The sequence below is a fragment of the Acromyrmex echinatior genome, chromosome 5 (genome assembly GCF_024713525.1).
Source record: "Acromyrmex echinatior isolate Ae372 chromosome 5, ASM2471352v2, whole genome shotgun sequence".
Lineage (NCBI taxonomy): Eukaryota > Metazoa > Arthropoda > Insecta > Hymenoptera > Formicidae > Acromyrmex > Acromyrmex echinatior.
Window position 1 is genome coordinate 9,260,612 of NC_141856.1, and position 26,207 is coordinate 9,286,818.

Below are 26,207 nucleotides of genomic sequence, written 5' to 3' on the forward strand. Positions count from 1 at the left end.
TTCATGCATATTTACGGAATACTAGCGGAATAATTAACGAACGCCGGCACATTAAGGCGTGCCGTATATACGTACATGTGTACGTGTAGTCGAGGTTCTTAGAAGACAATCTAAATTATAATAAATCGATGGAGTATATATGCCGTAATGCTTTACCACCACGAGTGTATATCGACGGTGGTGGTGGCTGTGCCGTGGAGAGTAATGTTACCGGTGCGGCCTCTTTGCATAATGGTATGGAAATATGCCGGAACGTGTATCGCCATAGTTGGATACAGATTAAGCGTTTTAGAGCTTCGACACTCGAGTAATTCGGGAAAAAGAGTTCCCGCGCGGATAACTGGACCCATGAATAAATCCTAGAAGAGCTTCTGCGGTAGTTATCACCTTAGACATATAACTGCTTTCATCAGACGGCATTTTGGCACAAATGTCAAAAAAAATTTTACGCAATTTATAGCATCGATGAAAAATATATTAATGATATTTAAAGATAAGAACCAGATCGAGTTGTTGTTGAAAATTGTATAATTATTTTTTTCATAATTTTGTAAAAAAAAATTGTAAAATGAAAAGCGAATATTTTTAAATCAACCGTAAATATCACATTAATTGTACTATCGAAGTCTCAGTATATTCAGCTTTTTTTAAAAGGGGTATTCTCTGGGTGCGGCTTGTAATCCCGGCTTGAATTTTCGTCAAAGTCGCACAATGGGCCGTACGCGTCGCTGGTCGAAGCATTTCATTGCATAAAAAATAGATAAAGCCTGGTCGATAGGTAACGAACGAAAATAGGAGGCGCAGAGGGTACGGCAGTTCAATTTTTTTTCCACGCAAATTCGTAAACGGCTATACCACCAGTATAGTCACCCTATATTAAATGGACGAGGCGAGGAGGATTAGTTGAATGCACAGGTTCGACCATTTTGCTTGTAAAAGTGCACGCGATATACAACCAAGCGTAGAAACATATGTTTACGAGCTTCCGGTATTTCGCATAAATTAATCAGTGTTGCAGCACTGCAGCGTATGAAACAACTTTGTACGAGATCGTCGACTTTGCTAAAACTTGCCAAACAGTTATTTGCGTGGAAACAAATAATTATGTAGAAACAGAAATTAAGATGTTTATATTATTAATACAATTTTGATAAAAAAGAATGCATTAAATGAATTTGTTGAAAATAAACGATTCTCAAATGCAACTTTATAGAATTCTTCTATTTTTGTACATTTCTATATAATTCTCCTAATTGTTACAAGCATGCATTATTATGGAAAAATAAAATGAACATTAATAGTTAGTTACATATACTAAGACGATTTTAATTTGTAATCAGTGTCTATGATTTCTTATGCTTTACATCTTGAGATAATATGGTAGTCTATATATTCATCTTAGCACGTCGAACAAAAGAAGCGGTCATGCCGCCTATGCAATTGGTTCCAGCTTTAAATTCCCAGAGAGAAGTCAGTCATATGACCGATAAAAAATCATTATTTCGCATCCATAAGCCATCTCGCTAATGCAAAAAACCGAGCTGGATCCTCTCCCTCTCACGAATGGGGGCGGACGGTGAACGCGAACGGCCAGTGGGAGGCGCGAAAAAAATACACGGGGCAGAGGAAAGAGGGCGGAGAGCGTTCGGTTGGTCGTTGGAAATGCAACAATAAACATTACTTATCGGCACGGGGGTCTCTAACAATGCGTATACGAAGAGAAGCGGCGCGGCTGGTAGCAAAGCGCAAGTTTTTTGCAATAAAGTCATTTCGAGCCGTTTGAGTTATGGGTAATTCCTGTGGAGCGCCCGGGCCTCTGCGCTCTAGCTGGCTGGTCCGAGTCCGGTCCATTGATTAGTATTAATGACTTAGCTGCACTCATTTTGCCCGAATAAAAGTAATTGGATTTGGCTTCGACCCCGCGCGGACCGTGCTGTAGTTTGGCGTCGGCGGCGTCGGGCGGCGTCGGCGGCGTCGGCGGTGGCGACGGCAGCGGCTGGCAGAACAAAACTGGTGGGCGCGTGTAAAAATACATTAATATCTGTTTGCGCTTAATAAACGATAGCCGTGCTGACTTCAGACTAATGGCCGTATTCCGGAATCGGTAATACGCATTTTTATGTTTCTTTCTGAAACGAGGCGCCGCGCCGCCCGCATCGTACTGGTGGTTTCATCCCATCTTCGGCTGTGGCTGTGGATGTTTCTGCCTTTGGCGATCGATTTGTCGAGCGGGGTACCGTTAGTCGTTATGAAAATTGAGCGATTTTTTGGCAGGGAGAACTATGTACGCGAGTTTTGCTAGCAGTCAAAAGTACAAACACGAGTGAGAAATATGTAGAAATTTTTATAAGTTGTCACACAAATTGCGAATTATAATTTCGAAAACATTAATATGTCGGATAAAACGAAAGATATGAATATATCTCTGCTGAATTAGAAATAGAAAAGAATGTTACTAAAATTAATATATGTATAACTGTACATAACTGTGGATATAATATGTATTTTTAAAAATCCGAAGTCAACGATTATGTTTAACTTGATTTGAATCTCACAAATTGTTTCAAGCGTTTAAACCATTTGATTGAGTGATTCTGTCGATATAGTACATAACCAAACATCGCTTGTAAATTTATTCAAACAGTTTAAAGCTGTATAATTTCATTTGAATCTTGTAAATTTTATTTATTTGCATGTCAATAGTTATTATCATGCGATCAATCGAGATCAATAATTATACAATAATTATTCAACACGTCACAGAAAGGCATAAAAAGGCGAGAGGACGATGAATTTCCTTCACGATTAAGGATTCTAACGAATCCTGTGGGGGTCGCAATTATCACGTGGTCATTGCGAAAGGGTGTTATCGAGAGTGGAAATCCAGCGAGACAGTGGCAGAGGGTCTGCTCTCTATATGGAAAGGATAGAACGGAGACAACTAGAGAAAGGTAGACAGAGACAGTTTGGCAGAGAGAGAATCATGAAGATAGTCATAGAGGAGAAAGACAGGAAACGCCAGTGGGAAAGAGAGGGAAGGAGAGAGTAAGAGATAGAATCCGCTCGACCCCTCGGTTCAGGCCGCTTTGTCTGTAAGTGTAATTAGTCCAGGGTGGGGTTCCTGGGAGTCGAGGCTCGGGGGTATAAGGGAGGGTAAAAGAAGGGGTTGCAGCGGGGGAGCAACGGGGTGGTTCATCCTGGCTTCCCTCGCCCGTCCCTGTGCCCCACCATCGCCTTATTTATATGCAAATGAGCTTCATTTCGCGATATTAATGTTCCACCCGAGTCGGCCTGCCTCGGCGCGAAAGGGTGCGAGGATACGCGGAAAAGGGTTCGTCCTCTTGCTTCGTACGTGTTTACGTTTCGCTTTCATAGACAGCAGTCGAGTCAAAATGTCAAAAATTGTTGACGATCTCAATGGCCGAATAAATAACATGCGTTTCATCTTTCAACGAGTGACATAGTACGTAAATTGAGTATTATATATGACGGCTTTGATTTGGAAACTATGTTTAGAGGTGAAAGTGGAATGAGAAGTCGTTCATTCTAGCGAAGCGTGTCGGGTTGCCGGGGAAATGAATGAAGAAAGATTAAAAGAAAAAAAAAGGAGGCTACATATGAATTGCACATCTTGATTTACCATAAAAGGCATGAAACATAATTTTGTTACAAAAGTTTATTACGCCAATAAAAGAGTTTCTTGAAAGGTCAACCTTTTCTTGAAATAATTCTTTTCCATCATCTATAACTCTACAAATAAGTTAACAGGAGTTATGGAAGAGAATTAGTTACTCCAACATATAAATCAGAGCACAAGAGTTATAAATATGAGAGAAGTAGCGAGGATTAAACGCAAGATTTTTGAAAAAAACAAATATGTTTAATGTTTCACTTTATATTTATTTTAATAAATCGAGAGCAATGCGGCTATCATCACGCTACAAGAAATCCGTCTTACGGTTGCTTCCTCCAACGTGCTGCGCGATTAATCGTTATAACACGATGACTTGTCAGCCTTCCCAGGCGGATCGAAAATTTCCAACGGCACGTCGGCATAGTCCCAAGTCGCGGCACTTACATGGCGCGTAGGTAGTACAGATAATGACCGATTTATCGTAACGAGTGGAGCGTGGCAGCGGGTAGACAGACCCCCATCAAGGCCCCACCGGGGTAAATTAACAACAGACAAGCCACTTGAAACATTACCGAGGCTTCCTTGCGAAGCAAGCTGGGGGTGGGCTCGCTGTTGCCTTACTCAACATAAATTAGGGCCGATAGAAAGGGTAGATTGCAGAATGTTGAGTGTATAACGACCGGCGCGCACTGCCGGTAACGGTGTCTCGAGCATCCGCGCGTCGCGTCTTACTCCTGCGGCGCACGCGAGCCCGAAAAATCTTCGCCGCTGCACGCCACGGGATTTTACACGCTCATGCACAAGAAAATTTAAACGCCAATATCAAGACTGCGAGGTCCCACGTTTTAATCGATTATGTTAAAATCTAAATTTAAGAGTTAATTTAGTATTGAAAAACATTATAATTTATTAAAATTATAATTAAATAATTTCATTAAATAATTTGAAGTAATATAATAAAAGTAATAATAATAGTAATAATTACTATTTAAAATAAGTAAAGTATTTTAAGTATTAATTATATTAAATAGTAACTTTTAAGAAAAATCTTAGAAGCATACTAAATATTCTTCGAATGAATTGAAACACAAATGAGAGTTCCTAAACGAATCAACATTGATTTCCTATATTAAAGAAAAAAAAATCGCGCATGTACTTATAAAGTGGTTTGATTTTATAAGATTCGTTAATGATCTTACATCATTGGTGTTCAAATATATTTTTACGTTATAGCTATATATGATATTGAAGGGGAAAGTGATCGTTACGTTCAACGGTTTCTCCAGTAATGTTTCCTAAGTTCCTTTTCCTTCGAAAAGCTTAATTACGGCGAGTCAGCGAAATAATTCGAAATAGGAGTAAACGTTTGTGCCGACGGTATTTGCATTTAATGGATATTAAAATGAATGACCATCGCTCATTACGAATGCCGCGGGGCGTCCGTGGTAAAATCGTGGGTAATGAAGTCGCGGGGCGAATCTTACTTGTAAATGGATCCTTCATTATATCCAGATACAGTTCTTTGAGGAATGCGTTCTAACGACTGTTCGGACACGCTGCTAAGAAATTTATGAGAATTTCTCACCGCAATATTGAAAATACAGCATAATCTCCTTAAAAAAAAAACGTATCGCTGAATTATCTCGCGAATATGCAGTCCAGTCTTGACGCTATACTTTTAAATTAAGTCCATTTACACAACTTTACAAGTTCGATCCTGGCTGTCTAAACGGAATGTGCTGTTGAAAGAAAAGAAAAGAGTTCTCAAATATATTTTATATGAACACGCAAGGTTTTATTTCCCGAAATTTTCTCTCCTCCTTGACAAAACTGTAAGCAGTTCGAACAATCTATTCTGGGTATTCTTCACGGAGGGCATCTTAATGCGCACGAGTCGTAAACCGCGCGGACGTGGTGTAAATCTATTCGTACCGTCGTTGTTTAGCTCGGTCTGTGCCCTAAGAGAGGGCGGTCGGTCGAAGCAGAAAGAGAGGGAGAACGGGGACAACGCCGGGGGGTGGTTGAGTGAGAGAATCGGAGGTGGGTCGACCGATGCATGAATATACATGACCTTACCACCAACCCTTACACCGGAACGGGGCTCTGCTTACATTATTGTATATCTAATTCCGCGGATGGTTCTCAAAATTTGCTGAACACCATGCAACGACGACGCGCCGCGACGGTCGCCTACGTCTGACTGAGAATCACTGCTGGCTCACGACATTATGCAGGCAGTCTACATATTATACATTCGGACTGGGATTCAATTAAGTTTGGTTAGACCAAGTCCCGCGGCCCTCTCCCGCATCCGGTCTCTACTTCCTTTCTCTGACTAGCTCACGCCTGCAGAGGTGTTCCGAATAGCGCGCATTTTTGGTACAGCCGCGATATTGTCGTCAAATAAGATTTTCATCAAGATTCTTGTCTAGCGTTGTATTTCTTGAATATCACAATACGTTTTTGCTCATGATATGCGTTTTGTTTTATGAAATATTGATGTGCGCTATACATAGTAGGGTGCAAAAATATTTTTTTTTTTCTGGATATAATAAGTACGTGCTGTAAGATAATAAATATGTAAATAACAAATATTTTATTATATTCTAAAAATAGCGTGGCAGCTTGCAATAAAGTCGCACGGTGTTGCTTTCGTGTCTCTTGAATTTCTCATTGTAAGAAAATCTAGGAACCAGTGTCGGAATTCAGCGGAACTGCGACGGAGGTCGAATTACAACCTAATTCGCCGAAACCATGATTATCCATCAGCCGACTCAATCATAGCCGAGTCGGTCTTCGCGACATAAGGAACAAGAGCGTTTGACATTTGGCGGGCGTAACCAATCGTGGCAATAAGGTTAATTGAAATACGTCAAGTATAAAGCATAGCGCTGAGAATACTTGTACTAGTCGATCGTTGGTGCACCGAATCAAGACACGCATACGCTCATGACACACTTCGATACTGCTACAGGTAATTAGCGGGACCACGTGGTGCACGATATGAAGAGACGTACGGGCGGGAGTATCAGCAAGTGCGTGAGCAAAGCGCTCGTCAAAAAGAATGATGGATAGGTCACCGAGGGGGGGGAGGGGGGGGTGAAGATCACGTAAGGGTGGATCAGGAAGGGCATGAGAATGGTTGGCGCGCAGCGGGCAGGAAAGCGAAGGGACGCTAAAATAATGACGGAAAATTGCGCGTTTCCATGTTACGCGGCGCAGATCGTCGGCACTTAATTCAATTCGATTGCGATACAGTTCAATAATTCGATTAATTAAAAAATATCACAGAGCCGCTCAGTCGGCTCGATCGGCTGCCGCGCCTTCCGCTTCGCGAGAGGCGCAAGGTCTCCGGGCGGACGCCCCCCTTTGAGCGCCTCTGATTAAGAGGGTTGGTACATCGATGGCGCAGAGTTCAGCTAATAGCTGAAACGCATCCCTCGATGTTGCCCCATCATCTGTAATTATTTGATTATGAGTATCGAACGCTCGAAATTCCCGAAAATCCAACAACTACGTCCACTTCAATTCGATTTTTTGTTGCATTTTTTGTTTCAGCTGATTTTTTTGCTATATCGTTATATGAAACAACTTCATCCTTCGCCTTTAGCTTAGATATATATACTTGGCACAGAAAAAATGTTACGGTTGCCACAACTGGAAATAATGATAATTTTTACTCATCAATACATATGGTTGTGACAAGTTGAATAAGATGGATGTATCTTTACAGCTATAACTATTAAGATATGCCAATCTTACAATTATCACAATGTACTATAGTTGTTATAACCGAAAAATGTAGATATTGATGGGCAACTTTTGGTCGCGCGCGCGTGGCAACTGTAGTCGTTTTTTTCATCTAAAAATATTATTAATTATATTAATATATACCATAACAAACCGCACATATATATATATATATATAATATATATATATATATATATACATACATATATATAGTAAATTCCCTAATGTTATATTAATTATATTAATGGAAAACTTTTTCCATAGATCGTTTAGCAGCCAAGAAAATGAAAATTACAATAGATGTTTGTGATTACTCTTACTGTAAGAGCACCGATATTTTTTTCAATGTTTCAAATCAATTAAAATTTTGTCACAGCTTTATTTTATTCCCTGCAATTTTTGCGGTCGTGAGGAACGCAAGTAGTATCAAAAAATTGCGGATAACCAGAAAAGTGATATCGTCGCAAACTTTATAAAAAAAAATGTAAAGAATTATTTGTTAACGTATAAACGTAAAATAGAATAAAATAAAACCAGAAACTTAAGATCTTTAATTATTGATAAAATCGATTTTAAAAGTAGCGATACGCGCAACGGTCAATATTTGAGAACATACCACGACATACCATTGCTATATCAATGTTTAATTAAAAACAAATGGCGCGGTGACGTCTATATCTGCGGATTACTTTCTATTAGCTAATTAATTACGCTATATCGATATCTCTCCCGCTATTTCATTAATATGAGGATAACGACATAATAATGCGACTGCTACGTCACGCGATGCTTTGTGACGGTTTTCCGGAAATTCGAAAACCAGTAGGTAACTGTACGTTAGATCCGCCACATACTTAAAAATAGCTGACGACGGCGCGCCGCCAAGAAGCATTCGGAAATGTTATAATCCCGGCGCGATGTCATAATGATAATAACAACGCGTTAATTAAACTCGCTGATTTATGCGCCTTTCATATTGTAATTGCTCACCGAACTCGAGTCGAGCGCGCAGCTACGGTCTCGGGCGATCTCTCGCTCTCGGAGAGCTGAGATAATGCGAACGAATTAATGAGTCAAGGCGCAATTAATATCGACCACTCGCGCTCGCCGTCTAGCGGCAAAACCTCAACGTTATCTTTTGCCTTTGCGCCGCGAGAAAGAAAAGACGCGGGGAAACGGAAAGATGACTGCAGATTTTCGTAATTTTTTTTCTACGTTACAATCGTAATAGCACGGGAGATGTTCGCTCGCCTGGCATAAAGTGTGAGTTTCGCTCGCGCAAATTGCGTATTCTCCTTTCGTTGCCCAATTCAGCTCAAGAGTCTCGAATACAATTTGTTACGATTTAACGTCGGCCGCGGGGGAGAGGGAGGAAGGGAGGAAAAACGGGCGGACGCAAATCGCTTATTTACACCGTGAACGGTGTAATACGCACGCGCTGGGGGCCATATTTAGTTTACCAACCCGTGGGTATAATGTCTTTTTAGGTACGTTAATTAACAGTATTCATTTTGCACAAAGGTTTCTAATTACGCACTGTACGGAGCCATAGACTTAGTACCGCCTCCGTCATGGAAATGTTATGTCCTTCCTCGAGGTCTGGAGTTTACGACGTTGACGTCAGCGAAGTGCGACGGGTGCGAGGCCAAGCACTTTCAGGCTGATTTTCGGCGGGGACATCGCCATCGGCATCGACATCGACTTAGCTGAGGCTCCTCTTCGACGTTCGCAAGATTCTATGCTGCGGAGACGAGAACCTAGCAACGGTCGGCCGCCACATTGCGGGTCAATACTTGTCCAGCCGCTTCAGTTAGCAGTCGCATTAATTAATTATAATTAAGTTTTAGTTGACGCGGCCGTGGAGCGGAGCGGGGTAAGCAAGGCAGGTAGCTACGCGACTCGCATTTTGAACATTACCGATATTATGCAGATTTCACCCCCTTTCGCCGCCTGGCGTGTACCTCCTTCCCTCCCTCCCTCTCCATTTCTACTACTGCCTCTCCTTCACCTTACAACACTTCACCCCAACCATCGCATCCCCGCTTGCTCCTGCACCCGTCCTCACCCTTCAAGACACGCTCGCTTCTCGTGCCACTTGCCAAGCGAGTCGGAGAATGAATTATTTACTTATTTACGGTACGGAACTAGCGAGCGGCTCGTTACTTACCTATAGACAGTCGAATTAAAGCACCAAGGTTGAAATCGCACGTCCGCCCGTAGAGGGTCGATAGAGAGTCGTTTATACACGATGCGCCTCGTAAGTTTTCTTGTAACATGTCTTGATGCGACATTTCAAGTTAAGCACCACCAGCGATTAAATTGCGCTTGATAATATTCGTTCTGAAGCGCGCTTCATATCTGGCACCCTGGAAAGCTTTGCGGACGCTCCGATGAACTTTCTTTCATAAAGAAAATTTTCGTGACCAGTCGAGTGCGGAAGAGCGCGGAATAGGACGCGCCCTACGGCTATGGCTTCCGCCTTTCGCGAATGGTTTTGGCAAGGGGTTGCTGAAACGACGTCAGACGTAGTCCCGAGCGGCGGCAACTGCACGTCGCCGTAAGAAGCTGTTAATCTTCGGTAATAAACTGTATTTTCATTATAATACGGCATGAATATGCAACGGCGATAATGGCCTTAATATCCCGGCATGCATCTTCCTGTGCTTTACGAGCTGAGCCTCCTCTGCCGGAATTTGAGGCGTACTCACAGTGGATTTTGCGACGACGTTACTGTGCCGCGCCGCTCTCAAGAAGATCTCCTCCTGAGTACAACGCGCATTCGCGACTTCCTTCTTGAGGCCGCAGACGAAACGTATCATCATTTCGTCATTTATTCAGATTACTATTGTCTACGATAACGCACGACCACGCAATGAGCTGTTCCATTCCATTATTTCGTATTCATTTGAACAAAGCAATTTTATAACGCATATTTTTACGCGCGTATGCTACGTATTTAAAACTGAATTAGAATCAGAATTATAAAAATGTTTGCTGCGACAATAATTTATTTAAAGTAATTTAAATAGTCCAATTCTATCAGTCTCCTAATTAAAATTCGTTGATACCGAATAAAATTCAAAATGTTAACGTTAGGTTACATTTGCAAAACTAATTTTCTACCTCTCAATATAGAAATAAAGGACTACGCTCGATCGAGAATCCGAGCTTGTAATGGGCGCGATACGTTACGCATCGCCGTTAATGCGAGCCGACTTAATGTAAGCAGCGAGCGAAGGAATAATAGTGGCCTAGCCTACGGACATTCATTTATCTTAGTTTATTGCCAGCTGCGAGGAAACAAACACCGCTAGAATACGCAACGACGCGCCATTAACCCCTCGGTCGCTTTGCCAACCTGAGCTTAACGGTGTGTCGTGCACTTTTGCCCCGTACAGAGTTCGTCCTCACATTCGATGACGACTGAACGATACATTGTCGTTAACGTTACTTCTCATGCCACTTATGGTCGGTGCCCGTACGATATCCTGATTGTTTTAATCCTTCCGAGTGAATAGGACAGCGAACGAGACCAAACATTTACTTTCGTTATTCGTATTCATCTGAACAAAATGAATCGAACTTAAAAGAGCTATCTCAGCTACAGTTTGCGCAGGATACAGCAAACATAAGCCCGATTGCACTGATAGTCGTTTACACGAATCATATTGGGATTCGAATAGAATAGGAAAGGAAAGGAAAGATGTCTTTCCCATTACTTTGTCTAAAAGTGCCATATTATTTTAGTTTATTAAAAATTACTCCTTAAATTTTTAAGCCCCTTTAGGAGCTTATTCTGTAATTCTTAACGACTATAACGATATTGTTACGCTGTTATTACGTAGGTTTTTTTATATACTAAAAAAACTGCACAACAACAATATAATAATATCGTTACAGTTAAGAGTTACAAAATAGGCCCCCAAAATTATACTGACTTCATAATATCGATTAATTCTCTTTGCTGTTTATCTCTCCTTTTTTCTTCAAACTTCACATTCTCTATAACACTCTTTAATTATCTATCTCTCCCTTACTATTTCACACTTAGTAAGATTTTCTAATCCCGCAATTAAAATAACGCAAAATGTCTGTGTTCCAATCTTCTCATTACTTTTCTGCTGTTCTTTCATTTATCTGCCTATTTAAATTTACTTTCGCAACACGCACGCGTTGCAATGCGTACGTCTCTATTTCGATAGAAGAGTTCTGTCGTCGTAATGAAGAAGAAAAGATACGGAGGCTATGAGAAGAGGGGGAAGAGATTCCGTAGGATAACTCCGGCGGAAAACCGAGACGAAATCGGATACCGATCGACCAAACTGCGCGTAATTAGCGTAGCGCGGACCGAGCGTTGTTTTCTAGTGAAACAAATTAGACCGTTGTGTCGCACGAACGAATAAATTTAGAGAATGTTTCGCACCGAACGAAAAAAAAAAAAAAAGAACAAAATAAAAGGGGCGAGAGAAGCGAGCGCGAGCGAGAGTAGGTGGATACTGGAGAAAAAAAATTCGAGAGGGTAAAAATGTTTCTGGCATGGTGTATAATGGACGCATTGCGCGCGAATATAATGAGATTTTACAGTGCAATTCACATAAAGCATCGGAAACAACAAAAGGCTAGGATGGAGGGGAGAAGCGCGATAAAAATGCCTGCGCCTAAACACATTATTTCTACCCCATCCTCGCGCGTGCATTCACCGCGCGACGCTCTCGATCTCCGACCGTCGACTCTCGCCGCCCCATTATCATTCCCCGGACTATTTTTCACCATTTCGAAACTTCGTATTATGTGAAAATTACGATACATAAATGAAGGATATCGATACATAATTCGGAAGGGTATCAACATATAATTTTCTCAATACGAATCAATCAATCGATGTAATTCTTGTCGCCTAAACTTGATCATTGGCTTTCGGTCATTGGCATTGATAAACTTCCCTAAAGCACCGTCATCTTATGTACCTGTTTCCATATATTTTTCCTCGTTGAAACATTTCCGGTCTTTCGAATAGCCTTTGAGCGTTGTCAAATGCCAGCGATGACTTGAAAGCGAGCGAATAAACTGAACGAGGAAAGGAGAGAGGGATGGTGAAAGAAAATTGAACTGAGAGAGAAAGAGAAATAGAGAGAAAGAGCGAGATGAAACAAGGGACGATAGAGGCAATCGTGGCGGGGAGCGAGCAAGGGAAGGAGGGAGGGAGGGAGGCGGAAGGAGACAAAAAAATTGGAGGGTGCGTTTCGTCGCGCCGATAAATTTTGAATGCACCTACCGCCGTCGGGAGAATTAGTAGCCTGTTGGTAATGATCAAAAAAAATTATAAACAAAAGATTCCACGGATGGCGAGCCTTTTTCGTGGATCAGCGAGGCAAGCGGAGCGCTTGCGAAAAGCTTTGACGGTTCCCGACCTGGCCGACATGGCTCTCATTGCCAGCCAAACCTACGACGCTATATTTAAAAATCGGCGCGCTCTCCCGGAAACTTTCACTACAAAGAGAAGGGGCCAACCGTTTACATCGGGTTTATTAAAATCGTGCACTCGCGGATGAACTATAGCCAAGCGAACGTACATTGGAGTCTAGGTTTCGGCACTTCAATTTGGTCTCTCTCGCGAGACCAAATTTTTAGGGAAAACCATAACTCCTACAATTGTCCTAAATTTTGCTAGAACGTCGAGGTTTATTCGCAATATATGCGGCAACATTCTTTGTCTTTTTTTTTTTCTCCACCGTGTATCACTGCTGGATTCGCTCGACCACGTTGACGCAGCGAATTCGATATCATTTATTACGGAGGGGAACAATACGCCACTACCAATTCGTGTGCCTGATGCATCATAAAGGATCGCAGCAACAGCGGCAACCATCCGTGCACGCGACTCGACACTTTCGAACGGTTGTGCAATAATGGGCCTGCTCTTTAATAATGCGAGCGTTACGAGAATTCGTAATCAAACCAGATGGCACACAGAGATGCGCGTCAACTCTGGCCAGGCGCGGTTGGCGCGGAGCGTGGAAGAGAAAGAGAAAAGGGAGAAAAAAATTGTATTGACGAAATCATTGATACAACGGACAGTCACGCGTTATACAAGCGCCGATTTTAAACACGAGTTCCGGCTGATGCAAGTCGCGCATCCGCCCTGACGCGAGTGTGAGCTGACATCACGCGCTCTACAGGGCAGATTCATTATTTTTAATTAAACAAAATAATAATACGCTTATTAATTGATTAATTAAACATCACGCATGCATTACGCTCCTCCATCAATGGCATCGTCATTTAATCCACCCCTCGAGCCTTTGGATGCCGACTGCTTGTTAAGCTGACTTTTACCCCCGCAGTTTTATTAGTCCGTATCGATACAAAGGAAAGGAAGAAAGAAACGAAAAACTGATGAACGTGAAATATTTAAGTACATATAACAAGTCCGTCCAACTTGTTCGCTCCTTAAGCCAGAAACAAGTTTTTACTCGCGAGTTCTTCCTTCATTGAATGAGACGAAAAATGTACAAAAAAGGTAGATATTTAGGAAGGCCATACATTGCGTGAAATACATATTTCGTCATATTTCGTTTTGGGGTCACCACACACGTCATTCTGTGTGTGGTGGCCCCAAGACTCGTGACATACATAAAATGTGAGACAGTAAGACGTAAGCAGTAAGCGAATTTGTCAATTACAATAGAGAATGTAAGACAATAATCTTGTAATTGACCAATTTACTTACTACTCACGTCTTATTACCTTACATTTTTATGTTGGTCTTACTCTCCTTACCATTTGCGCTACCAATTCTACCAACAATGACAGCTGATTAAACACAGCGCATGGACACAACAAATACGTATTCCACGCAATGTATGGCCTCCCTAAACGTCTATCTCCTTTGTACATTTGTCGTCTCACTCAATGAAAGGAGAACTCGCGAGTAAAAACTTGGTCTACAAAAGTAGATTGTAGTCACTTTCGCGTATCCAAGCATTGTATTACTCAAGAAAAATCATCAGTGCCAAAACCAACGGCAGTTCTTTAACGTAAATGCGCATAATGCAGTCTCACAACAGCGGGTGGACGCGCGTAAGCGCGACACGCGCGAAGTACATAAACTTCCTGGCGCAAAAGCGAAGCTAGAAAACCGTGCAAGTTGCGGTGGCGAATGCGATATAAAACGCCTTTGTCTTGCAAAAACCCGCAGACGTATATCATGCGAGCCCAGGCCGCAGGCATTGTTTTACTCTCGCATAATTACTGCGAGTCACGTTTTAAAGTTGAATTTCACCTAAATAAAGCTTAATATTATTATCGCGGGCACAACCGAGGCGCTGCTGCCATTATGAACCAGTTACACTCTCAAATATCGTTATACCGCATGATCGTTTTCGCGATATTAAGTGCGGCGCCGGGTTTTTTTCAGTGTTTTTCGTGTAGTGTCGACCGCGACCGGCGTTAATTAGATGCAAGGTGTGGACGTACCTTGCCCCGAGCTACCACGTGCTTCTGACGTTAACTTCATGATGCCTTTGCTCGTTAACGACGATGATGTATGTTGGAACCGTTTAAAACTCCGCTGAAACGTCGCACGCTCTCTCGAAAACACGGTTCGAAAAATATTTCGGACTCTATACAACGAGAAGTTTAACGAGCGATTTTATCGCGCCACCGGAAGATCTTCTTAACATCCGTGAGCATCACGGCGTAAAAAAGATAAAACATACAATGAAATAAACCAACTTGTTATATTTCTGGAATCGAATGGATAGCGGTGTTCACATATGTTTTTCTGCTTTTATTCACTTACGTTAACGATTCTAATTTTTGTTTATGTCATTCGACGTTACCGATGAAATTATTCTTTGAATTCCTGAGAAATGTAACAATTTTTCATTGCATATCCGAAACTGGTCGTATGACTATCGACAAAAAATCTCCGGCCGTGGAGAAATCACGCGGAAAAATGACACCATTCTCTGGCTTGTAAAATAAATCCGCGAACATTAAAAAATCCATCCGCTGCATATTTCCATGAGTATCACGAGCGGTGTTGGCACACTCAATTTCCCTTTCCTTGTATTCGATACATGTCGCTTTCCCGCAGCTAGGAGGCGACGTATTCGTACGTCACGCTCGAAATAAACGTCAGTTATCGACAATGATCCAGCGCGTTACGAGAGTGTGTGGATTCGTTCCTACGTGCCATTTCACGTCATCGCCCGGTATAACGCGTGATAGCGCCGTAATTTTGCGTTATGCATTTACCGTGCGAAGCGTCGAAAATAAAAAAAATAAAAAAAGCAAAAAAAAAAAAGGAAAAAAAATGGGAAAAAATTAGACACCGCTCGTTCGTAGACACAGTCGCGGCAAATTTGTTTATCGGCGTGCGAGAGCGCCGGGACATTAATACACGGGGCGTCACGGCGATAACCATTCTCAATATCCATAATTATTATCAGTGGCGGGCGATGTTGGCAGCTACGGCGGACCACGTGACTCGTTCCCGTCGAAATAAAATGACAACGTTCATTTGCAAATGCGCGAAAGTGCATTATTTTTATTGGGTTTGTTAGTAGCCGTTTCCGTCGATGTGGCCCGACTACTCGTTTACGCGGATTTGTGTGCGCGCATCAGCTTCGCGTCGGATAGAATGTATGGTGCGGATCGACCAAAGAGAGAGGGTGCGATGGGATTTACCGGGGGAATACGGGCGTCGATGGATCCCTTTTTTCGACACGCATATATAGATATAGAAAAATTATCGTCGATATCTGGCAACGATACGATCCTATGACGCGATCGATATATGAATGCGACGCGCGGTCTCGGAAACTCGAATTTCAATAAGAAGGTCTCTTTATTGGTCAGTTTCGAAACCGTGTGTGTTTCGTCGAAAATTTTTCGAGACCACTGATAAACGCAATGAAGAATGCGGGATGCATTACAAAAATAAACGAAAACGATGTTACAAAAAATATGTTTGGTAAATAATCCGAGATAAAGTTACGAGTATACGTGACGTTAATTGACTTGGGAATATAAATATCGCATATAATTTTGCAGTAACGCAATATTTACCGATATAATAATTACGGATAATAAGTAACAATTTCCGCTTCTCGTAACGGCAAATAAAACATCCATCTCGTACGCCCCCTCTATTATTTTTCGCCATCCTCGCCGTTCAAATCGCTAATTGAACTCGTCTCGTTACAACTTTCTCGCGGCACAATCCAATAATGCAACATCCATTTCTGTAACGCTAATCACAGCAATTTTACTCGGCAATGGGCGAGATCGTCGTATCTCCGTTCTTCAATGTAATTAAAAATTCGTGCGATTCTCCAAATTCTCCGTTAATCTTCAGATCAGGCAGAGATAATCTATATATAAAAAGAAAATCCAACAAATGGTTCATCAATAAAAAATACTCTTTTAATATCATCTACATGTTTTCTTTAAAGTTAAATTGTCTGTATATAAAGCTCAATAATACTGTGTCAAGACACACACACACACACACACACACACACACACACACACACACACACACACACACACACACACACACACACATATAAACTACTCTTTTCGAGTGAGATTCAATCTCCTTTTTTTTGAAATGAGACTTCATTCTTTAAAGTGACTTTTATTCCAAAAGAGTAGTCTTACTTCAAAAGAATGAAATCTCATTCTTAAGACGTGAAAATATTTTCACTCTTTTTTTTTCAAGATTAGCTTAATTTTCAGTCTTTTAAACTGACTCCAAAAGATTTAGAGAATATATATATGCATGCATGTGTGTGCACTACATACAAATGCGGTGTCTTCTCGAGCATAGATTAGAATTACCGATTATTGGTACGCGAGAAAATACACGAGAAGAACGCGAAAAAAGATACCAGTGGCAAACTGGAAATCGACGTGGCCGACCACTCTTCGACCGCGGTATGCAAATCGGGCACGCGGTAACGCGCCGACGATTATACCTGGCACGCGTGCAACCAAACCGTCGTCGGTGGAAAAAAGAGTTGCAAGAAGACAAAAAGTATGGGCATATGGAGGGGTTGCCGCGGTGGCGGTAGTGGAGTGCGATAGTGGAAAAAAGTCGCGGACGGCGAACGCTGTAAAAATCCGGGGTGGTCCCAACCAATCGGACGCATTGTGTCCACCCGACAAACAATACCGTCGCTGCTCGAGCGACTGATGCATTTTCGCGCGAATTGGGCGGTATTGTTGGATTTTTCAAATTGTATTTTTAGCCGGTGCCGGTGTCGACGCGAGGACAAAAATTGCCTGTCGTCGGGCACGTTCTTCGCGTACCTACACCGTCCCTTCATCGCCCTTGTCGTTCTACAGCCCTTCGGTTCTTTTTTTGAGCGTGCGCGGCTGCGGGTCACCGCCTGCGGCTGTTGTGGATAAAGCAATGCTCTTCCCGAAGCGCGAAATACAACTCTCAATGCTGCGGGCGATCGACGATCGTGCATTATACATGTTTGCGGTGGGAAGACATGGAAAATTGGATAAAAAACAAGGAGATGGTAGCGCATCTCCTTGTTATCTTCGACAATGTTGTAGGTGTAATGTTTCTTTTAGTTGTGATTTCTCCTTCTCTGAAGTATACATAGTTTGTTTTGCGGTCAGCTGTAGGTACATAGTTACGGTCGCATAATACATGTGCGCACATGTGTACAAGTTTTTCGCGAGTACAATTACACAGGTACAATTATCGTAAAACGTGGTAATTTGAAACACTAATTAACGTGTAAACTATTAATTAATGTGTACTTAATGTGTACTTGGTACACGTGACGATAAAAGGATAACGGTAAGAAAAAAAGAGCAGTATTTGACACGTGATTTATAATATATGTATAATATTATATTAGTTATTATATTCGTTTCTATTACTTATATCGAGCTCGTATAAACTTGAAAAGGTGCGATCAAGGAGTTTTGCGGTGAATGCAGTCATCCAAATGCTTGAGCGATTTCGCGAAAGGGAGGCGTCCCCTCCCTCCTCCTCGACAAGGAAAGTACCGCTTGTCTGGTTGAGTGACAATCAAAGGCTACAACAGTGCGCACCCTCGTTCCTCGATACAAGGAGCTGAGGTACAGTCGCTTGTCTGCAGCGGGCATTCCTAGTACAGTAATCTTATTAAATTTACATATTAATCAACGGATTTTAATTATCCCCAACCCCCGCTGAGCCTTGGCGAAGGAAAGGGAGAGCCGAGAGCGGAGGAGAAGAACGATGATAGAGAAGAGACGATGCAAGACGAAGAGAGACCGAGACAACGGATGGAACGAGGTAGATCGGCAAAGTGTGGTCGAGCGAGAGAGACGACTATAGTCATAGGGGAGAGAATGAAAGAGAAGAGAGGGAGAAACGGAGATAGGGCGCGGGAGGTAGAGGTAGAGAAAGAGGAAGAGAGAGAGGGAGGGAGGGAGGGAGGAAGAGAGAGAGAGAGAGAGAGAGAGAGAGAGAGCTCCACCCTTGCGCGGCGGTGGCGGTAGCGGTGGCGGAGACCGAGCCAGCTCTCGTAATTTACATTAATCCAATAATTGCATGGAGGTTTCCTAATTAGAAATTCAAATGAGGTGGTGGCAGGCAGGCACAGGCGGGCAGAGCTACCAACTCAGCAGTGGGAGAACACCATCGCCACCGAGCAAAGTCCGTGCACATCGGGCGATCGTACGTCGACTGGCCCTGGCCTAACACGAGTCCGAGTAATGCCAGGGTGGGCGTCAAAAGCTACCAGAATCCTCGAAATTTGGACCGCCGTGCTCATGTAACCTATACCTATATCCAACTACGGTCACACATCAAATAGCAAGCTTGCAGAAGCAAGCGCAACCTCCATTGCTATCTATCCTTAGTCGTGGAACAAAGTAATATCTACGCAGAAACTTAATTTAATATGTATAAGTTTCGTCACTTTTCATTTTCTACCTCGCGAGAACGTTTTATATCCGGATGTGTAACAATAATATTATTTCATATTTTAAATATTTTTTGTATTATATATTAAATACAATTAAGTTTTACAAGACATTAATATTAAATATTAAGTACAAAAAGAGTAGTGATGCATTAATTGATTGAAAGGCGATCATGTAAAATTTATAAATATCGAATGATATTAAATATTATAAAAGTAGTCCTGACACAAATATTACTTTGAAAAAATTTAAAAACGGACTCACTCGCGAAGATTCAAGCCGATCACCGAGCGCGAGAGCAATTTCAGCGCAATATAACGTTGTCCATTGGTACATCCCGGTGCGTGTGGTCCTTTTGTTGTCCCCGGAGGGTTCCCTCGGCAAACGTAACACGTCCCTAATATCGTCACAGGTCCGTCCCTCAGTCGTCACCCAGGGCATATCGTGGCACACGGTCGAACTCTGATAGTCCCAACGTGCTCGATTAACGAAGGTGTCAACCGATGAAGCGACGCGTATTATTTTCACGAGTTTGAATCACGGAAAAGCACATGATTTTAGAAGTAAGTCCTCCAAAGTCGGTATTGACGGCAACACAAATAAGAACTTATTTAAAAGAAAAAAACTTTCATTTACTCGATTGATTTCAATTGCAATTGCGTTGATCAAAAGATGTCGTACATAAATATATGCTAATTTATTAAAAAATTAATACAAAGCTTTTAAATCATTCAAGATTATTAATTTAGACTGCAAATGAAACAGCTTCAAAAACTGAGTAATTAATAAAATTGTAATCTAATGATTTAAAATAGAGTTTCTATTCTCTTTTGCTTAAAGAATTAGAATAAAAGATTGAATGAATTACATATTATTTCACTATCTAATTTCTTCTTACAATTGGTCCACTGTAATGCTGTTCTATTCGGCAAAAGCGTTTTCCATCCGTATGATATTCGCTAGAATTTCAAGTCATTGACGAAATCGTCGACTATTCCCGTTGCAGCGGGTCAACCGAGTTTCGTCGAAGGAACTCCGCGTGCAATTATGATAATGGCGACCGTAGTCGAAGCACCTAACCCGGGCTAACTCCGTACGTTAGTTCTGGTAGTTCAGATATCGTCTGTGTTTAAACAGCTAGGCGGTGCTGCGGCAACCGTCGTCGCGAAAGGGGTGAGACTGAGGGGGTTAGCAGTAGTGGGGAGAGGGGGGGTGAATCTGGATGGCAGAGTATGAGGCTACGACGGCAAATCTACATAATATAACCAACTATTGTTCAAATAGACGGCGCTCCGCAGATTCAATTACCATTGTGATACAATTAATGTTGGGAATTTCATCAATTCGAGTGCCGGGCACGGCTCTTACATATGCATAGGAGAATCGAACGTAGCGCAGATCTCGCGCAGTCGAAGAAAGTCGATGACAAATATTATACGAGCTGGTTGGTGCCTAATCAAGTCTAGCGATCCCTATGTCGTTATCATTGTCGTGACATCGCGGTGGTCAAAGGGGTGACTATCCTCGATTCTTCATGACGCAGTACGTGGTAACATGACAAAATGCAAAATATACTAGAGAATAGAGTAGATATCTGAAGAATAATTTTCTTTTCATATGTATCTGTTGACGTATAAAGTGATCTAGATATTTCTCTAAATTGTGCGGAAATCACGCCGACACATAAATCACACGGTTATCAGAAGGACGAAAAAATTAGTTAATAACTTTCACGAGACGTGCAACAATTTTGTCGCGTCCAGAATGCAGAGTGAGTTGCGCGCGGTGGGCGGCATATCATATCGTATCACGTTAATCGCTGATATCGTACGGCAAGTTAAACGGTGTATCGGAAGCTTTCAGAGTTAAACGCGAGCCAACCACCTAGCCGGTTGAATAAAGATCTGCTGGCATGAGAGCCACTGGCTCGCGTGCGGCGATCCATATAAATTCTAATTCCGCAATCAGCGGCATCCAAGATAGTTCTAGGCCGATCCTAGCCCACTAATTCCAACTACCTACCCGCGCCCTACCTTCTTATATTTACCCGACAGTTCATAATAGCCATAATCAACGGTTATACCAATCCCACGATAATAATTACCGAACCTGAAACTTTCACCGGTGTGCACCAGCCACTGTGTGCGAGCCTGTGTGTCTCGTGCGGATAATTCTCCGCACATGCGTTGCCGCCCTCGACCTCGGAGTGATTAAATTTCCTTTCTAAATGGAGAAGAGATAGATCCGGACAGCCGGCCAAGAAAATCCACATCGCGGCGCGGCGATAGAATCAACCTACGCTCTGATTTGGATCGACCACGCACTGCATTATTTCGCACGTCGGTAAAATGCGTGACCGCAAAGTATACAACTCGTAACAAGTCAGGGCGGGTGAGGGTCGTTAATAATATCACCGAGATAACGAGCTCGTAAATAAGCGCGCGAATATGTATGTAGCACGGTCATGCATTCTCAACTTTCTCAAATTGGCCCCCGTTGTCGTCGGTCCGATCAAGATCATCGCGATTACGATCTCGACCTTACAGCAATCTAATTTCCTTCTGCCTCTGACGCGGTATCGATCTTAAAGATAATTAACTCGCGCATGCGTAAGATAAATTAAATAACACGATCTTCTCGGCATACCTACAAAACATTTAATCGCAGATAACCGATCCCCGAGCGAATCATTGTTAATTTCGACGATCCGCGCAATCCTATGATCAAATCAATGTAGAATACATAAGTTTACGGAATAATTCGCGCGTGCGGATACGGATCCCGATGGAGGGACCTTGAATTATCGAAAATAGGTTGGGTCGATCCGAGTCGAAGCCAGGCAAGTTTGCTATGGCTAAGGAGGGAGGATAGGAGGTCGAGGGGAACAATTTTCGCCGGCCCCTTTGCCGCCCGGCCCCTTCTCGTCTCCTAGAATAATCGATCGTATAATTATCGTGATGTACCTGCTAATGCCGCGAAAATCAGCCCCTCGCAGCGTCCGCCGAGCAGACGGCGGGTTAAGCGTCGGTAGTAGGAGCACATAGTAATTATATCACCGCCTAATGGATATAGTTAATTGCTAATTATGAGGCCTGCCGAATGATCGATAGTACCGTGAGGCATCGCGGCCCCCTGATCGTTCGTTGGAAACGACAGGATGGCGGCGAGGGATTGCCAAGAGTGTCATTCTGGCCAATGCCGAACGACCCTCTAACTCCACTCCCTCTCTGAACCTGTCAAAATCGTTGATTAAAGATCGCAAACAGTTGTTAGTTCACAGATTTCCGGTCAGCGTATATCCCAGTCATCGAAATGACATTAACGTAATTAGTGTATTTGTAATTTTTAACAGTGTACAAATTTAAAAAGTGATAAAACATAAGTTTCGTTTAAATTACAAATTCGTACTCTGTGATTCTCTCTTCGTCTTCATACAGAGAGCTCTTTGACAGAATAATTATGGAATAAACGTATAATCGGTGCCCATGATATTTCCAAGTATCAACGCGCTCTCATAGCCCAATTATCCTTTACCAGCAATCGTAATCTTTTTTACGCCGAATAGAAAATGACGGAGTTAAAGGCACGAGCGTTCTTAAGTTTGCGGCACGCGAGCCAGTACCCTTGGCGGCAGGTACTGAATCCGTATCGCCGAATAGTGCTGGTGACACGAAATCGCGCGCACACGTTCGCAGAATCTGCACTCCTCTTCCCCCCCTCCCCCCATCTCTCTCTCTCTCTCTCTCTCTTCTTCCATCGCGTTTCCTTGAAAGGTACCTTCATTGCATATACAGTAATTAGATATCGTGCAAGCGAGAAATTAAAAGTGAAACACATCGCTGCGCGCCTGTGACTTTAAGGCCTGTGTCGCGTTTCGCGGAATCGCGTGCGCGGACTGCAAAGTAAGCCGCCGCCCGCGACACCGACTAGGTGCAAACGTCAAAGAGCGGAATAATGTTAGCCCGTTCTAAGAGGGACTTTATTAGATCGGTCCGCAGTCACGCCGTTCACGTAAAATCTCTCGGCGTAAAGTGTCACGCGCGCCTATATTCGCGCGCCGCTTTTGCCGGCAGGTGCAGAAATCCGCTGAAAAGGGTCTAGGGCCGTGTCACAGACTGGGAGGGGGGGGAGAGGGGGAAGTGAGCAGGAAACGAGCGCGTGCCTCATGGAAGGCGTTAGGGATGACGAAATTTCTAGAGGTTGCCAAAAATCAAAGAGATGGAAATTAACTCGGCTGAGAGACATAGAAGGCGCGGGAGAGAGAAAGGGGGAGAGAGAAGGATAACTGACTGAGAGATTGGCTAACGAGATTTCGAGATCCTCGAGAAGGTTGCACCGCAACCTAAAGACAATTATATAAGCGGTGAGTGTCAAATGCTGCCTGATGATATAATTAAAGTGTACTTAATCTTACGTACGACGCTTCGCGTTGTAGCCGCTCGAAATTTGCTGGTTCGTGAACAATAGGATTAACCAGATTCACGTTTCACTCGCCGTTAAACGGACCCATGTCGAAAGAACAGAAACGAATTGATCAATGAACGACATCACTGTGATGACAATGACATTCAATTTTCTACTGTGCTAAACAAAAATAACAATAACTCATATGATAAAAAATACGGGTAAATGATTATTTTTGTAATACCATACATTCGTACACGATTGTATGCAACAAATTTCCATAACAAATATAAAAATTTATAACAAATATTTTTTTTTTAACAAAGGAATTATAGAGAGAGAAATATATGTATATATATACATATATATAAAGCGACGATTTCAACTTGAGAAATATCGAAGCGTAATAAAATTCATACGATCGAAAATCGATATCTCTACAAAATCGATTTGTCATTGTTAACGACCCATTACGATCTCGATTGACCATACAGAAAAAAATCCTACAGTCGATTGACCCCTTTCCCTATGACTATATCGAATAGCGCCTACTTATGCGCATATTCTTGGTTATTACTGGCGCGGTGCAGCGGGAATAATCGTCTTAGCAGAAAGCCACGAGCGTTGTAGTATCGTTGGAACATCTAGAATTATACTCATTAACACCGAGGCATCTGCTAATGATCTTACTTGGCTCCGGATTGTGTAACTCAAGGACTGTGCGGAAATCGGTCGCGAATAATAATCCTTCTCAGAATAAAATTATTTCTTCCACAAATATGTGCGTTAAGTATATGTTAACGTGATACGTTGAACGGGGTGATTATTTTTGTAGAAACACGTTAAATTATATGTACGCATAATCGGGGAGCGAATATTATTCATTAACATTACTAAAAATATGTGGATAATATCTATACAGAAAAGTTATAATAATAATAATAATAATGCAGATTTAAAAAATTCGATATTTAATTCATTAACTAAATTCACCAGATTTAATATCGTAAAATATTTTATTTTTATGCTAAATATGTATATAAATCGTACTGTTTTTAAAATATAATTTTATACTTATACAAAAAACTCATCTATTTTATCCGTATATAATTCTATTCCCAATAAATTATTTTTTATGCATAGAAAAATATACTTCTTGATCGATTTGAAATCTTGTTACGATACAGTCTTTTCGCTCAGGAATATTAATAATTGAACAACAAAAAATATATCACATTAAAGAATAATAAGATAGATAAAAATAAAACTGGAACAGGAGCAATAATGCGCAGATATAACGACGGTCCGGCGTTGATTTAAACTCGTAATTTAAACGAAAGAAGATGCTTTTACGAGAAACATCAAGTATTGCAACGATCTCTGTGGATTAACGCACTCTCATGCATCTCTATTGTGCCGCTTGGCGGCTTTGGTCGTCATCACTACGCATTGGAGTCCGTTCACGAGATTGACCGGATTTACCAGAGCAATAATAATTTATTCCTCCGCCACCCTCCTCTCGCCGCATTGACAAACGGCAAGTGGATCTCTTAACATGTGTCGAGTGGTCGGTCGCGCTGATTACTTCTGGGAAGCTTCTTCACGGCGGCTGACTTGGCGCTGTCGAGGAAAACGTCGACCCATAATTACCGTAACGACCGTGATGGCTCGGTGTGCAACGAGAAACTTGCGCATCCAAATAATATATCTACCATCGAGCGAGTGGAGAATTTTATTTTTTACGTACCTCCAGCGTTTGATTCGATTCTTCGTGGAAACCTTTTCTACTTCGAATACGCAAACACGCGAAAACGTTTCGTGAGGAGTGCGAGAAAAACTCAGCCGAAGAAGGAAAGGCGAAAGCGGCAGCGACGACGACTAAGGCTAACGCGAAGCGCGGTCAGACGGAAGAAGAAAAAAAGAGGAGCAACGACTGGCTCGACACTTCGTGCAGGACCGAGGCCACGGTCGGTTTAATTAAGTTGCGCGAGCTGGCAGAAGTTTCGTCGGGTTTGTTTCCAGGCGTGGGAGAAGGAGGGAGACCGAGACTGTGTTGTACAGCGACACAAATAAATTTTCCCGGAATGGCATTGTCTTTGAGGTCGACACATTTGCGGAATAATACTCGATAACTCGGGGGGGAGGGGAGGGGGGGGGAGAGGGGGCGAGGAGAAGTTATATTAGGACGGCTTAATTAACCCCCCCACCCAATAGCTTCGCCCCACCAATCCCATCCACTGTCTTTCCCCCTTCACAACCATTCTCCCGCTATACCCCTCAGACTCTGTCTCTCCTTCTCCCTCCCTCCCTCTCTCTCTCTCTCTCTCTCTCTCTCTCTCTCTCTCTCTCTCTCTCTCTCTCTCTCTCTCTCTCTCTCTTCTTCGCTCGATTCGTCTCGATGCCGCTGTCCTCGTTCACGTAACCATGCTCGACCCTTCCCCAGCACGGTATAGATATCCGCTTCGACTCATTATGGATTCC

At 42.4% G+C, this 26,207-nt stretch overlaps 1 protein-coding gene and 1 long non-coding RNA gene across 9 annotated transcripts in view; both read right to left on the reverse strand.

Annotated features, from left to right (window-relative positions):
• Positions 1–26,207, reverse strand: part of pdm3 (POU-domain protein pdm3) — a 164,120-nt gene that overhangs the window by 18,336 nt on the left and 119,577 nt on the right. The gene's annotated exons all lie outside the window — the stretch shown is intronic.
• On the reverse strand, positions 15,466–25,820 carry LOC147909784 (uncharacterized). Its single transcript, XR_015545155.1, has 2 exons — positions 25,474–25,820; positions 15,466–25,346 (listed from the first exon to the last, which is right to left on the reverse strand). It is a non-coding gene; the product is annotated as an uncharacterized LOC147909784 (long non-coding RNA).